Source organism: Pinus tabuliformis, chromosome 9 (assembly GCF_031772625.1).
Source record: "Pinus tabuliformis cultivar Carrire ecotype Pingquan chromosome 9, CPIR1, whole genome shotgun sequence".
NCBI lineage: Eukaryota > Viridiplantae > Streptophyta > Pinopsida > Pinales > Pinaceae > Pinus > Pinus tabuliformis.
Genome location: NC_142307.1, coordinates 1946597786 through 1946610348, shown reverse-complemented (window position 1 = coordinate 1946610348; position 12563 = coordinate 1946597786). Strand labels below are relative to the sequence as shown.

General features: G+C 36.2%; 1 long non-coding RNA gene across 1 annotated transcript in view; it reads left to right on the top strand.

Moving 5' to 3' along the window:
* Positions 1-5935: 5935 nt before the first annotated feature.
* The window catches only part of LOC149156761 (uncharacterized), a 149668-nt gene continuing 143040 nt past the window's right edge, over positions 5936-12563 (top strand). The window contains exon 1 of the long non-coding RNA XR_016263485.1: positions 5936-6028. This is a non-coding gene — a long non-coding RNA (uncharacterized LOC149156761). The remainder of the gene's footprint in view (positions 6029-12563) is intronic.

Below are 12563 nucleotides of genomic sequence, written 5' to 3'. Positions count from 1 at the left end.
ACACCCTGATACTGATGTGTTTAAAAACTATGTGTGCACAAGTGAGTGGGGTGATGCATTATGATACTAGTGCATTTAAAAAATACACACAGATTGATATGTCTAGAATATTGGTGCACCGAAGGAACAATAACAATGAGTTTTTTAACATATCACAAAAAATCCAATTGATGAGTTACAAATATTACAACACCTCAATGCGTTATTATATATGTAACACACTGCATGATCAATACTTTCATTCAAAAAAATATAACTTTATATCTAAAAATTAAAATATTGAATCAATGTGTTGAGATGCCTAAAAACACACCACTACATCTTAATGTTAGTTGCATCACAAAAGGGTATAATTAAAATAATAATAATAATAATAAAAATTAAGTCATTTTCACATTTCCTTCGATGCTTCTAACCATTCACACAAACACAGTGCTCACCCTCCTTCCATGGCCACTTCGTTTGTAGTGCTCTACAATGTTGCTTTCTAGATTTGATTCATTTTCAAATTTTGGAAAACAATGCATATTTTCATTTTCTCTATGGGGAAAACCATACCATTTAAGGGAAGAAAAGTCCATGCAAATTGTTTGTTACCTCCTTATTTTCAATTTCGTCGTATTAAAATTTACAATTGGGCTTAAATTTGGTCATTTTTTGCATTTAAAAAAATTATTTACACGACACACTCCACAAGTTTAACTTGCATTGAACTGAATGATGCATACTATGAATTTACAACAAGAACTACTAGTGTTGTGTGAGCCGATATGCACTGGTAACAGTGCATTATATAACCCAACACTATGAAATACCTGGGACATGTTAAATGTGCATATTGGCTTAGAAGATGCTCCTATATGTATCAATGCACTTCATGGCTACATTAATACCAATGCACTTAGTGGGACACTTTGTTATTAGTGCAATATAAAACATAATGCACCAAAATGGTCATCTCACATTCACAGTGTGTCTCATCTTAGTCGTCTCACATTAACAGTGTGTCTCATCTTAGAAGACGTATCGGCATGCATAACTATGCATTTAATGACTACATTCACACCAATTCATTTTATCAGAAACCCCATTACCAGTGCATTGCAGGCCATTATGCAATAAATGGTCATTGTGTCTCTTCATAGAAGAGGCATTGATGTGCATATCTATGTGTTTCATGACTATATTAGCACTAGTATGAGTCTTGCACTTATAATGTTGTGTGAACAACTATGCGAATGTTTTGCAACTAATGGTACAATGACTAAGCAAATCTATTTTTTTGTTATTTTTTTTGCACATTGAAATAGACTTATGACTGCTATAACAATCAATAGGGTTTGATGTACACTTTCATTTCCACTTTGAACAGAGAATGTGATGCTAAAACTTGGTCTTCATTTCTTTGCCTCCTCCTCCCGCTTTTCTTTATTTTTAGGTTTCTCTTTTGAGCCAATGTTTGAGTTACAACCACCAAGATCCTTAAAAGGTTCAAAAATTGCTCTCTAGAGCCAACATTAGCGTTGCCATATTATAAGTGATGTCAAAGACTTGTGTTTCCTCTCTTCCTCGAGTCACTCTTTGGATTGCTAGTGTACTCATCCAACATGACTATTATTTGAAACTTATTTATTTACAATGATTTATGGATCCTACAATATCCCACAACACCCCAAAGAAAATTATTTAAGATACTAACATGACTTGTAAATTGTGGTGCTTATCACATTGGATAGTTTGTCACAATAGATTTTACAAATTACTGCAAAATATTGTGAGGTTATCCCTCATTATGCATTATTTATTTATGAACAAATGTAACATTATAAGCATAATGTTCAAAATACCTAAAAAGTGAGATTAAAAAAAGCTACAACAATAAAATGACCACACAACCATTCACATAATGAATACAAGATGTACTATTGGAAACCTAACATGGGAAAACCCAACTTGAGGGTGAGGACTATATTTTGGTCTTTTTTTCTTGGATATAAAATGTAAATACAAAGAAGATAGTCTTACCATGGAGTTGTAATAAACACAATGCCTTGGATAACAATGACATAGTTTTCTACTATTCTACTCACAATATCTCACTCCTTTCCTTCACCCATCTATAGAATATTAAATTAGTACAATAAGAACAAACCACTTCCTTTCCTTATGATTGAATATTTAACACGTGTTGGTTGTCATATAGAGTTAAGATAGAGTTTTTGCATGCCTCACTCACGATTAATGTTATCATTTAAGACTCCCTAGAGCCTTTTTGAAAGTACACATGTTATTAGCACCATAGTGTGAGCAATGAGTTTTGACTTAATATAGGTCAACTTGCAGAAGGCATAACTTCCTCATTCATACTCTAATTGTAGGGGTCTTAGGAATGCTAGAATTTGCTCAATCAATTGAAACATGTTTAAGTGCTAAAAATTTTGTTTGCAAAATTTTAACCCCAAAACAATTATTTAATCCTTAAAAAAATTCCAAAAGTTTCAAAACCTTACATCACCAAAACATGATCTACCTTTAAAATGAACGTACAAATCACGACACCAATTTTCCATTAAAAAATACCAAAACATTTAACAAAAATAAATAACTTAATAATTTTTTTTTGATTACAATTCATGCTTTTCAACTTTTACTTCGCTATTAACTTAAGAATATGCTTTTCCTTAAACACATTTTAAATATTAAAAAATTAAAATACATACAACACTATAAATCTATAAACTAAAGAATCAAATCAATGAAAATATTCATAATAATATAATATCTAACTTAACCATCTCTTAAAGGGAAAAAAATATTTATGTATTAATTTAATACTTAACCATATTCTTAAAAATAAAACATTATTATTATAATTTATTAAAAAGCCTTATATTAATAAGATGTTATATTATCAATATGTGTGCAGTGACCCTAATTTTCTGGGTGTTTTTTGAAGACTATTGCTCGTTCTACTCCCTTAGGTTGAGCTAGATGTTGGTTTACGGGAGTTTCAAACCTCTTACAGTCAGCAAGAATTCAGTTGGATCGTCTCTCTCATTTCCGATATTCCTTAGATGCTCCTTGTCACCTTTTACCTACTAGACATAAGCTAAACAAGATCATTAGGGAGGACATCTACAGGCAGTTCGTCCAGGTCACCTGGGTCAATCCTCCGAGAGGGTTGCCCCCAAAGATGGCTTTCTACGCTGAGCACTTCTTGGAGTGGAGAGACAGAGTCATTGTTCGACCCCAATATACGTTTCACCACTGGATGCATGCTCTTCGCATTCCTCTAGGCCAGTTCAGAGTAGGTTCTCATAGACTTTGGGTAGAGACGGACCACCAGGTGGATAGACTAGACAAACTCTGCCAGGTATGTCATTTATAGAAAGTGGAGACCGAGGTGCACTTCATCCTTGGATGCCCTGTCTACTACGAGATCAGAGGAAGGCTTCATTGCTTGTTCAAAGATTCTCGGACCCTTGCCGACTTTTTCAGGTACCTCGATCAGAGATGTTTGGCCCTATATATGCAGGAGGCTCTTAGGTTCCGAGTGCATATTCTTCAGCCTCCCATTAGACTAGACCCATCACAGAGTATCACGACCTTTTTCAGGGTACTAAGAGATCGATTGATATCAGTACGTATCCAGACTCCAGATTAGTGAGGATCCGTGGGACCTCATCCTACCACACGAGATCTCAGCAGCAGTTCCATCTCAAATCCGTTCCTAGGAGATGGACTAGGTCCTCCAACATTCAACAACGTGTGAACCCGCCAGGAAACCATTTAATGGACAATCTGCACTTGCCATCGGCTCTTCATCGGGCCAACATACTTTGTTGAAGAGTTGAGTTTCTTCAGTTGAGTTCATTCAACCTCTAATGTTAGGAGAGATGCTCAGACCCAATAGCTCCGGGATCTTCTCCACTAGGACCAAATGTTGATTTACTTCATACATCTTATCTTTTATAGAAGATCATTTGGTTCTCACGCTTTGTATATACATCAGTGTACTCAATAATCCCTTTGACCCACTTTGTGATCATTAATTGGACATAAATTGCATCTCATCTCTTCACGTTTTTCTTCTATGTCATCGACAATGCGCCGATTCTCGTTTCTCGTTTTGTCCCTATGTCATGGACAATGCGCCGAAGTCTTGGTGCAAGAATTTGAACGTATTACGGGTGTTATCACTTTCACCCGTCGAAAAATTTCCTTCTTCTTTCACCAATTATGTGGTCACCTGGTTTTTCAATTCAATGTAGTGGTTTCTCCTCTATTAACATTTTGAAAAGAGGATGGGCTCGTAGCAGTTGTGATGATGGCGAATAAAACAGCGGTAGTTGTCTTTGTGACTGTGGTGGGGTTAGCCGGAGGCGGCATCGTATATGTTCACCGCCAGCAGCAGGAGGAGCGTCGCAGTATGAGAGTAGGACTCGTCAGAGATCAACAACAGTTTCTCAAATCCAACCAAAATCCACCCCAACAAGATTAGATCTCGCCAACTCCCCAGTAAGCAAGTCTGCTTCCCTATTTAAGTATACGTATTTATTAATATCCATTTATGAAGGATGTTGAAGGTGAGCAATACCCATTTTGCAATGCTTAAAACATAAATGTCACATGCCAATTCCCCTTCAGCGACTCTCGGAAACATAATTTCTGTAAGAACGCTCACAATAAAATACTGGGTTAGAGAATCTTATTACAAATTTGTATCGGCTAGTCTAAACCCATCTAAATCAGGGTCTGATTTTGACCTGGGTCTGATTTTGACCTGGGTCTATCTAAATTCGGTATTCCTCTAGATGAGAAAAATTTGCATATAGTTTTTAATGATGGACATGGCAATATATGATTTTTTAATTCATATATATTATGTATTTTTTATATAAATAATGCTTTTTCCCGTTTTGTTGAGCTGTGAGATTTTAGATTTTTCTGTTTTGGTTCTAATAACTTTGCATGTAAGGGAGGTTGCATATCTCAAGTTCCAATATTAGATACGTTAATCATTTGTGTGAACTTGAGATATGCATCATATTAGAGTTAGGTTAAAATGGGCCTGTGCTAGTGTTTCCATTCATTTTACCCAATGCACTATCTAGATTCAGTGCTGAGTTACAGAAGCACATGAAGCATCGTTTAATCGTCCATGTCCCTTTAAATTGTAGAATGTTTATATATATATATATATATATATATATATATATGGTTTTGGTTGGGTGTGAGATTTTGGATTTTCCTGTTTTGGTTCCAATAACTCTGCATGTAGGTCAAGGTTGCATATCTCAAGTTCCAATATATGATAACTTATATGTCAATCATTTGTGTAAACTTGAGATATGCATCTTAGGGATATTATACCTGAGTTTTAATGGGTTTATATTGCAATCATTTGTGTGAACTTGAGTCATGCATCCTTAGGGATATTAGGTCTGGATTTAAATGGTTTTGTGCTAGTGTTTACAATGTACATTCACTTCACCCAATGCGCTATCTAGATGCAGTGCTTAGTTACACGTGCACGTCAATGGATCGCCCACATCCCATTTGGATTGTAAAATGCTTCTTACTTCTATTGGTGTAATTAATGTCATTTAATGCCAATGAAGGAGAAACAAATCAATCAACGATAATGTTTAAATATACTTTCTAAAGATGCCTGAACAGGATAGGCTTATCGTTCAATCCCTCGTGCACAATGATTCCATCCTTATGCAGAAAGAAAGGATATTATACCTCACCTAACATACAAGGACATGTGGTATATTTATACCTTTGCATTTGCACAACAATCTGCTCTCCGACTTCACTTCTGTTGTTGAATTCTGCTGCTTGTCTTTTCCTTACTGTTATGCACTTCTAATATTCTTTTGAACTTGTAACCAACTGAAAGATGTGTTATGAACCTTCTGGATTGCCTCAGAGAGTGGGAGTACAGCAAATAACACATTAATTGACCCATCAAAAGGAGCATTTACTAACCGTACCGGCAGTGTTGGTGCACCCATCAAAAAGAGTATTACTAACCCTACTTTCTAAGAAGCTATTGTTTTTTGTGAATTAAGCTCAATGATTTTCATTAGGCTTTGGTCATGGCTTATAGTTATAACAATACACAGTGAATGTGCCTCATTCATCTCCAGTATTTCTAGAAGATGGTTTCGAGAAATGTGACATTAGTAGCTTTCATTCCAAGTAATTGCTTATAAATAAATTCTAAATACTAATTGCTCATATAAAAATTCTAAATATGGGTCTGATATACAGCTCGAGACTGCGCGCTTAAATTTCTATATGCTAGCCTAGACATATTCATATCTAAGTTTAATATCTCCCTTGAGGGTGCAAGGTTAAATTTATATAGACTATCTTGGATCCATCTAAATTCGTGTTTAACATGCACCTCGAGGTTGCACTCCCGAGTTCCAATATTTCGATACGTCGGCAATTTGTGTGAACTTGAGACATGTTGAAATTCTCAGCACATGCTATCAGTCCTAGCAATCTGACGTAACCTACCTACTTAGAAGCAACGTAAAACTGTAAGTACTATGGAAACTGCAATCTGATTTTTACAAGGAACTGAAACACAGCAAATTGAAAAAAATATATCAGCAGGCACAACAGACCTTAAACTCAAATCACATCACTGTTTAATTGCTCTAAAAAGAGGAAATACTGCAAGCTTCAAGTCCTAACTTTAATCACTCGCTCTTTATTGAACTGAATGAATAACGCTAGGGACCTACCTTTCTTTATAGAGAAGGAAACTAGGGTTGTACATTAAAAATAACCTAACCCTAGGTGCCCAAGTTAGAGTGCCCAGCTTGCATAGATATTTGCAATTGCATTCACTGGCCACCTAGATAACTATGCCTAGACTAGAGTAGGCTACACATGCACCTTACCTTCACTCTCTCCTTGGGATCACAGCCCTATCTATCTAAATTCTATCTAATCAGTTTTTCTAAAACTAGAAAAGTAAATCATAAATAGAAAAAAAACTCAAAAAATAGCACTGAACTGAACTGGGATCTTCTAAATACGGAGCAATAGTGAACTGAAGGTGGAAAAACTGAAAATAAACTAAGATGGACACATGCCTCCCTCATTCTCTGCCTGCTGCACACAGGAACTCAGGTAGGCTGCTGTAAGAACCTGCCGTTGTGTGTGCCTAGGTCTTGGACACCTTCAAAATTACGTGCTGGATTGACAACTGCAGCCAGAATGAAAACATTACAGAGGTACAAACTTTAAGAGTCACTACCAAGAAAAATGTTCTCCACCAAAAACACAAGATGCTCCCTCTACATATTGAACATGTTTTTTGTTAGGGTTTTGGTCCAATTCTTGATCTCCTGCAAGTGCAAACCTGAAGAAACATGACACTGGATCGTTGCATCCTTCGGTACTCAAAACTCTGTTCAAAATATTCAAGATGAAAACCTTTTGTGAAAGGAATAATGCATTAGCAACCTTCCAACCTCTTTTGTCCTCCATAGCAACTTCACTGGTCAAACTCTTCGAATACCATGACATGAATTGTTCTGAATTTCTTGCTATGATGCCATTTGTATACAGGAGTCAGGACTAAGACAATAATGCCATTTGTATACAGGACTAAGACAAGCGTATCAACTCTATCAAATAAATAATTGACATTTGCACAAAGCTCATAAAATCCCAATGTGAGTACAAACTCTTTGATATGAAAATTCAAAATTGGTGGTGTCTGTATTAGCCTACCTAGGGAAACTCCCTCTTATTGGGAGAATCTTTGGATAACTAAAGTAAGAATCTCATCAAAGTCAGCTCCCTCTTGTTGAGAGAATCCTCTTACTGTCTCCTCAAGGCTGGAGGAACCATACTCCATTATGGCATCTTTCCATACTTGCTCAACTAGATATGCAAGTAGCTCTTAAAGGCCACGTTCTCACACTCCTTTGGCTAGAAATCGATCAGATTCATAGTTGCTATCTTTGATGGTGACTTTCTAACCATCAAACTCAGCCAAACATTATAAATCGCTCATGCAAGAATTTGAAAGTAGACTCTTAGTTAAATCAGGAACATACGAGGCATAATCTAACTCAAGAACATCAATTGAAGACATCTAGAAAGATATGGAGCCTAGCTACTATTGCCACACAATCTAGCAGGGCCCAAAGAGAGGGAAAACCTAAGGGGCAACTACTAGACTAAGTGACAATAATGGGACAGTGACCCATTGTCATCTCTGTCAAGGTCCCCTGTTCTTTACAGACTTTCACCAATGGGAGGAGTCTTGGTAGGAAGGGAATCACTTAGAATGAATAGATCAATGATTTAGGTGTGAAGTGATTCCATAAAGCCCATTCAAGGAGAGACACAACAATGGTTCAATGTTTCGAGGAAGATAAAAGCTCTCCAAGAAAGACCTAGTAGGAGATCAAGACTTAGGGTTTGAGATTTATGATGATAATAGGTATTCCTAAGATCAAGACTCCAAGTGATGGGTAGGACCCCTCAAAGAAGCTCGATGTGATGTTTTAACACTCCCAAGGGGCTCTTCACTCCCTTTGAAAGACCTAGGAAAGATTTGCACTAGACCTAAGGTTTTATGAATAATCTTGGGAAGAAATACTTCCAAGTTGCTCACTAGGTCAAAGCAAGGGAGGAGAAAGGGTTTCTAATGATTTATTCATACGAATACTATGCTCATACAACCCTCAAAGAAGGTCCCAAGGTGAGAGAAAAAGACCTTGGTTTTCCCTCTTGGGGCAACACCTAGGGCAAGAGATTTTATGGATGAAACTTGGGCGTATGCCGACCAAACTTGGAGCATAGATAGCCTAGACCCTGAGCTTGATGTTTGGACCCTCAGATTCCCAAAAGGTCACCTCCCTCAAATTTCATTGCAAGCCATAGATTTTTGCCCCACCTTTAGGGGACTGGAATTTAGGAGGAGAAAATATGGAGAAAGAGGAGTTTGATCACCAAAATCCTTGGACTAGTACCCGATGCTTTGGGCTATGGAGTCCTAGATGCATTAGATTGGCCAAATTTGTCCTCAAGAAGGTCAAAAGTTGATGCCCTAGCTACCAACCTTCAACAATTACCTACTATTAGAATATGGAGTTTCATGAAGAAAAATAACATTTCATCACTAGGAACATTCATTGCATGTTATATCATGAGTAACATATGCAAGAGCCAACCAAATAGCTTCCAAAAAATTTCTTCAACAAAATTAGGGCACAAGAGCATTTACATTAGTTGCAACAATTACATATATTAGGTATTTTTCAGAGAAAGATTTCATCAAAGAACTTACAAGATAATCATGCAATATACCCATCCATATTCAAGAAGTAGCTCCAAGACAAGATCAAAAATCAACTCCAAATATCATAGTGCATCCAAGATACTAAAAAGCTTCCAAAGAAAAAATGTGAGTTCTTTTACAAGAGAAGAATCCAAGCGATGATGAAGATTTCTCACAAATGAGACTCACTTCTATTTATATGAGTCTCTCTAAATCGAATTAGCCTAATGAGCCCCCAAAATTATAAAATAATGCGCAAAAAACTAGTCTTGGTCACAGGTCGACCAAGTAGCTATCAAAAGTTATGAATTAACCATCCATATGCAAGTCGAGTTGACGACATGAAGATGATGTAGTGTTGAAGAATGTTACTAGTGTTGGTCTTCATAATTGTATTTGAGTCATGATGTAATGTATTTGTCAAAAGAAAGAAAAAGGAATTTTATTATAAGAGAAATTGACTTATTAAAACATGGGTTTCATGCTTGGGTCAATGTTTTTAGGTCAAATCCTCCATTGTAGGCTTCCAAGGTTTATGTCAAGAGCCCTTGTCTTTGTCAATATGTAAAAGACCCTTCTTGGGCTTCATCTATTAAAGCAAAAGATTATTTTTATGTAAAATAGGTCATTTAGGCCTCCTCCACCAAGTCGGCCTAAGTAGGGAGGCAAAAACCACTATAAAAGGGCAACAACTCGGCTCATTTGGAACACATCAATCATAAGTTCAATCTGCAGTTGCTGGAGGTATAAAAGGGCGTGAAATTCAAGGAAGAGGAAGGAAATCCTAGCGAAGGAGAACAAAGTCTTTGTCAAGCATAAGGAGTTGAATTTTCTCTCTCCTTCTCACACGTGCGAAGTTGCTAGAAGGGACAAAATTGCAGTACTGTAACTGGGTCAAAATTATGGAGTTGTTGGGTTGAAATTTTGGAGTAGCAGGGTTGAAATTCTGGATTGTTGTTGGGTTGTAGCTGCTGGACTAGAAGAGACTACTAAAGTTTGTTGAATCGTATTGGAAGGCTGACTTGGTGGAGGAGGAATGTCTTTTGGTCAGGTCTAAGGTCTTGGTCTATCTCAATTTGATTAGCGGAAGAGATTGATTGGGTTTTCCCCTAGAGAGGGGTTTTAGCCCTGGTACATCTGGTGTCATTTATCTTCATGTTTTGATTTGATGATTGCTTGATGAAAAGAAGATAAAAGAAGAACATAAAGGATAATAAGAATACAAGAATATCACAATTAATTATCAACATAAGAAAATCTTTCTGCTTTTCTGATTTTCTAACATGGTATCAACAGAGCTAAGGTGAAGAAGGAAGGAAAAAAAGGCAGCTTGAAGGTCAATTAAAAGAAGGGTTAAGAAAGAAGGAACAAAAGAAAGCCATCAAGGAAAGGAGAATATAAGAAGAGAAGCCTACTATCTATAGAGACTATGTCAACCACAATGAAGACAAAAAACAAGCTAGAAGGAGCCTCTAACTACAGGGCATGGAAGAAGAGGATAAATCTTATTCTCGCTAAGCATAAAGTTTTGGATCTTGTTAAAGGAAAATTTAAGAAACCTGCAGATGATGTAGGAGAGGAGAAGTTCAGGGAAACCGATATCTTGGCCATGAATCTAATAGTATATGGAGTAAAGGACAATCTAATCCCATACATATCCAATATAGACTCTGCTCAAGAAATGTATGAAGCCCTCTCCAAGTTATTCACCATCAAGAACATTGGTCAGATAGCTAGCCTCAAGAATGAACTAAGGGCAATAAAGATGACAAAAGATGATATTGTGTCATCATACTTTGTAAAGATATCTAGAATAAGAGACAAACTCCAAGCAATAGATGAAGTTGTACCGAAAAAGGAACTCGTGATTGGTGCTATACTAGGTCTACCAAAATCCTTGAGTGCTTTTGCATAAGGAATTAATAGTTGGAAAGATACTCCAACCTTAGAACAAATGTGGAATGCATGCAGTCAAGAAGAAGTCTGCATTTTGTTAGTAAGTGATCAAAAGGAGGATGAAGAAAACAACACTTCTAATGCCTACTCTTCTCATCACAAGAAGAAGGGAACATACAAGAAGTTCAAAGGACCAAAGAAGAAAGTTGATCTATCAAAAATTGAGTGCTACAATTGTCATAAGATGGGACACTATAAAAGTCAATGTCTTGAGAATCCAAGGAATAAGAAGAGAGAAAGAGAACATGCAAATGTTGCTGATGAAGCTCCACCTAAGAAGAACAAGACTGAAGAATATGAAGTCAAGGACTTATACTATTAAGTCTCCTCTTACATATCCTTCTTAGTCTACTATTTTAAGTTTTGTAATATGTTTTGATTTCTAGAGTTTGTAGATCTAATATATCTTGTTAGAACATTTTTGAATTGTTTTGATAAGTTGTAGGTATCCCTCAGAAAGATTGGATTAAGAGGGAGCCTTCACCATTTTACCAAAAGATAAGTATCTTGTTCCTCGTTTCCTCTTTTATGTTTGGTTTCCTCCTCACATCAAGTTTTTTTTAAGCTTGCATAATGCACAAAGGTTATGGAGGAAACTTCAAAGGAAAGACTTGAATCATGAAAGAAGTTTTGTTGCAAAGGAAGCCCTTAAAGATTAATGTCCTACAAGGTTTGTTAAAGAACAACTCAAGGTATGTCATAGACTACAAGTTTGTTACAAGGTTCTCTCCATACAATAGTTATGATCATTTTCTTTTGAAATTTGGTTTACATTATTGAAATCTTTATGTCTAGGTTTTTGAATCATAAGGTTTCTTGTTAGGGTGATTAATCATTAGATTGAATCAACCCTCGTTATATTATCTTTTGTCAGTTGTTTACATTTATGAAACCCTAATCTTTAGGGTTCATTGTAAAACCCTAGCCTCTTGTTGCTAAGGGTATGTCAATGTTAATAATGAAACCCTAGTCTACTTAGGGGTTGTTGACAAAGTCGAAATTCTATTCTTTTGAAGTTTAGGGTTTTGATAACGTCGTAGTAAAAGCCCTAGTCCTTTAAGGTTTGTTGTTAATGTCTAGATTTTATTATGAAACCCTAGATTTTTTAGTATTTAGTGAATTATGGTTTATGAAAAAAACTCTTGTAATAACTAAAGTAAGATCCTAAGAATGAAACCTTAGCTGTATTTATGTCAGTATGATCGAAACCCTAGACTGGTCCAAATTGTTGTATATCTAACTTCGATGTATTAATGTTTGTATCTTGGGTTTACCTAGTAGATATTGATAT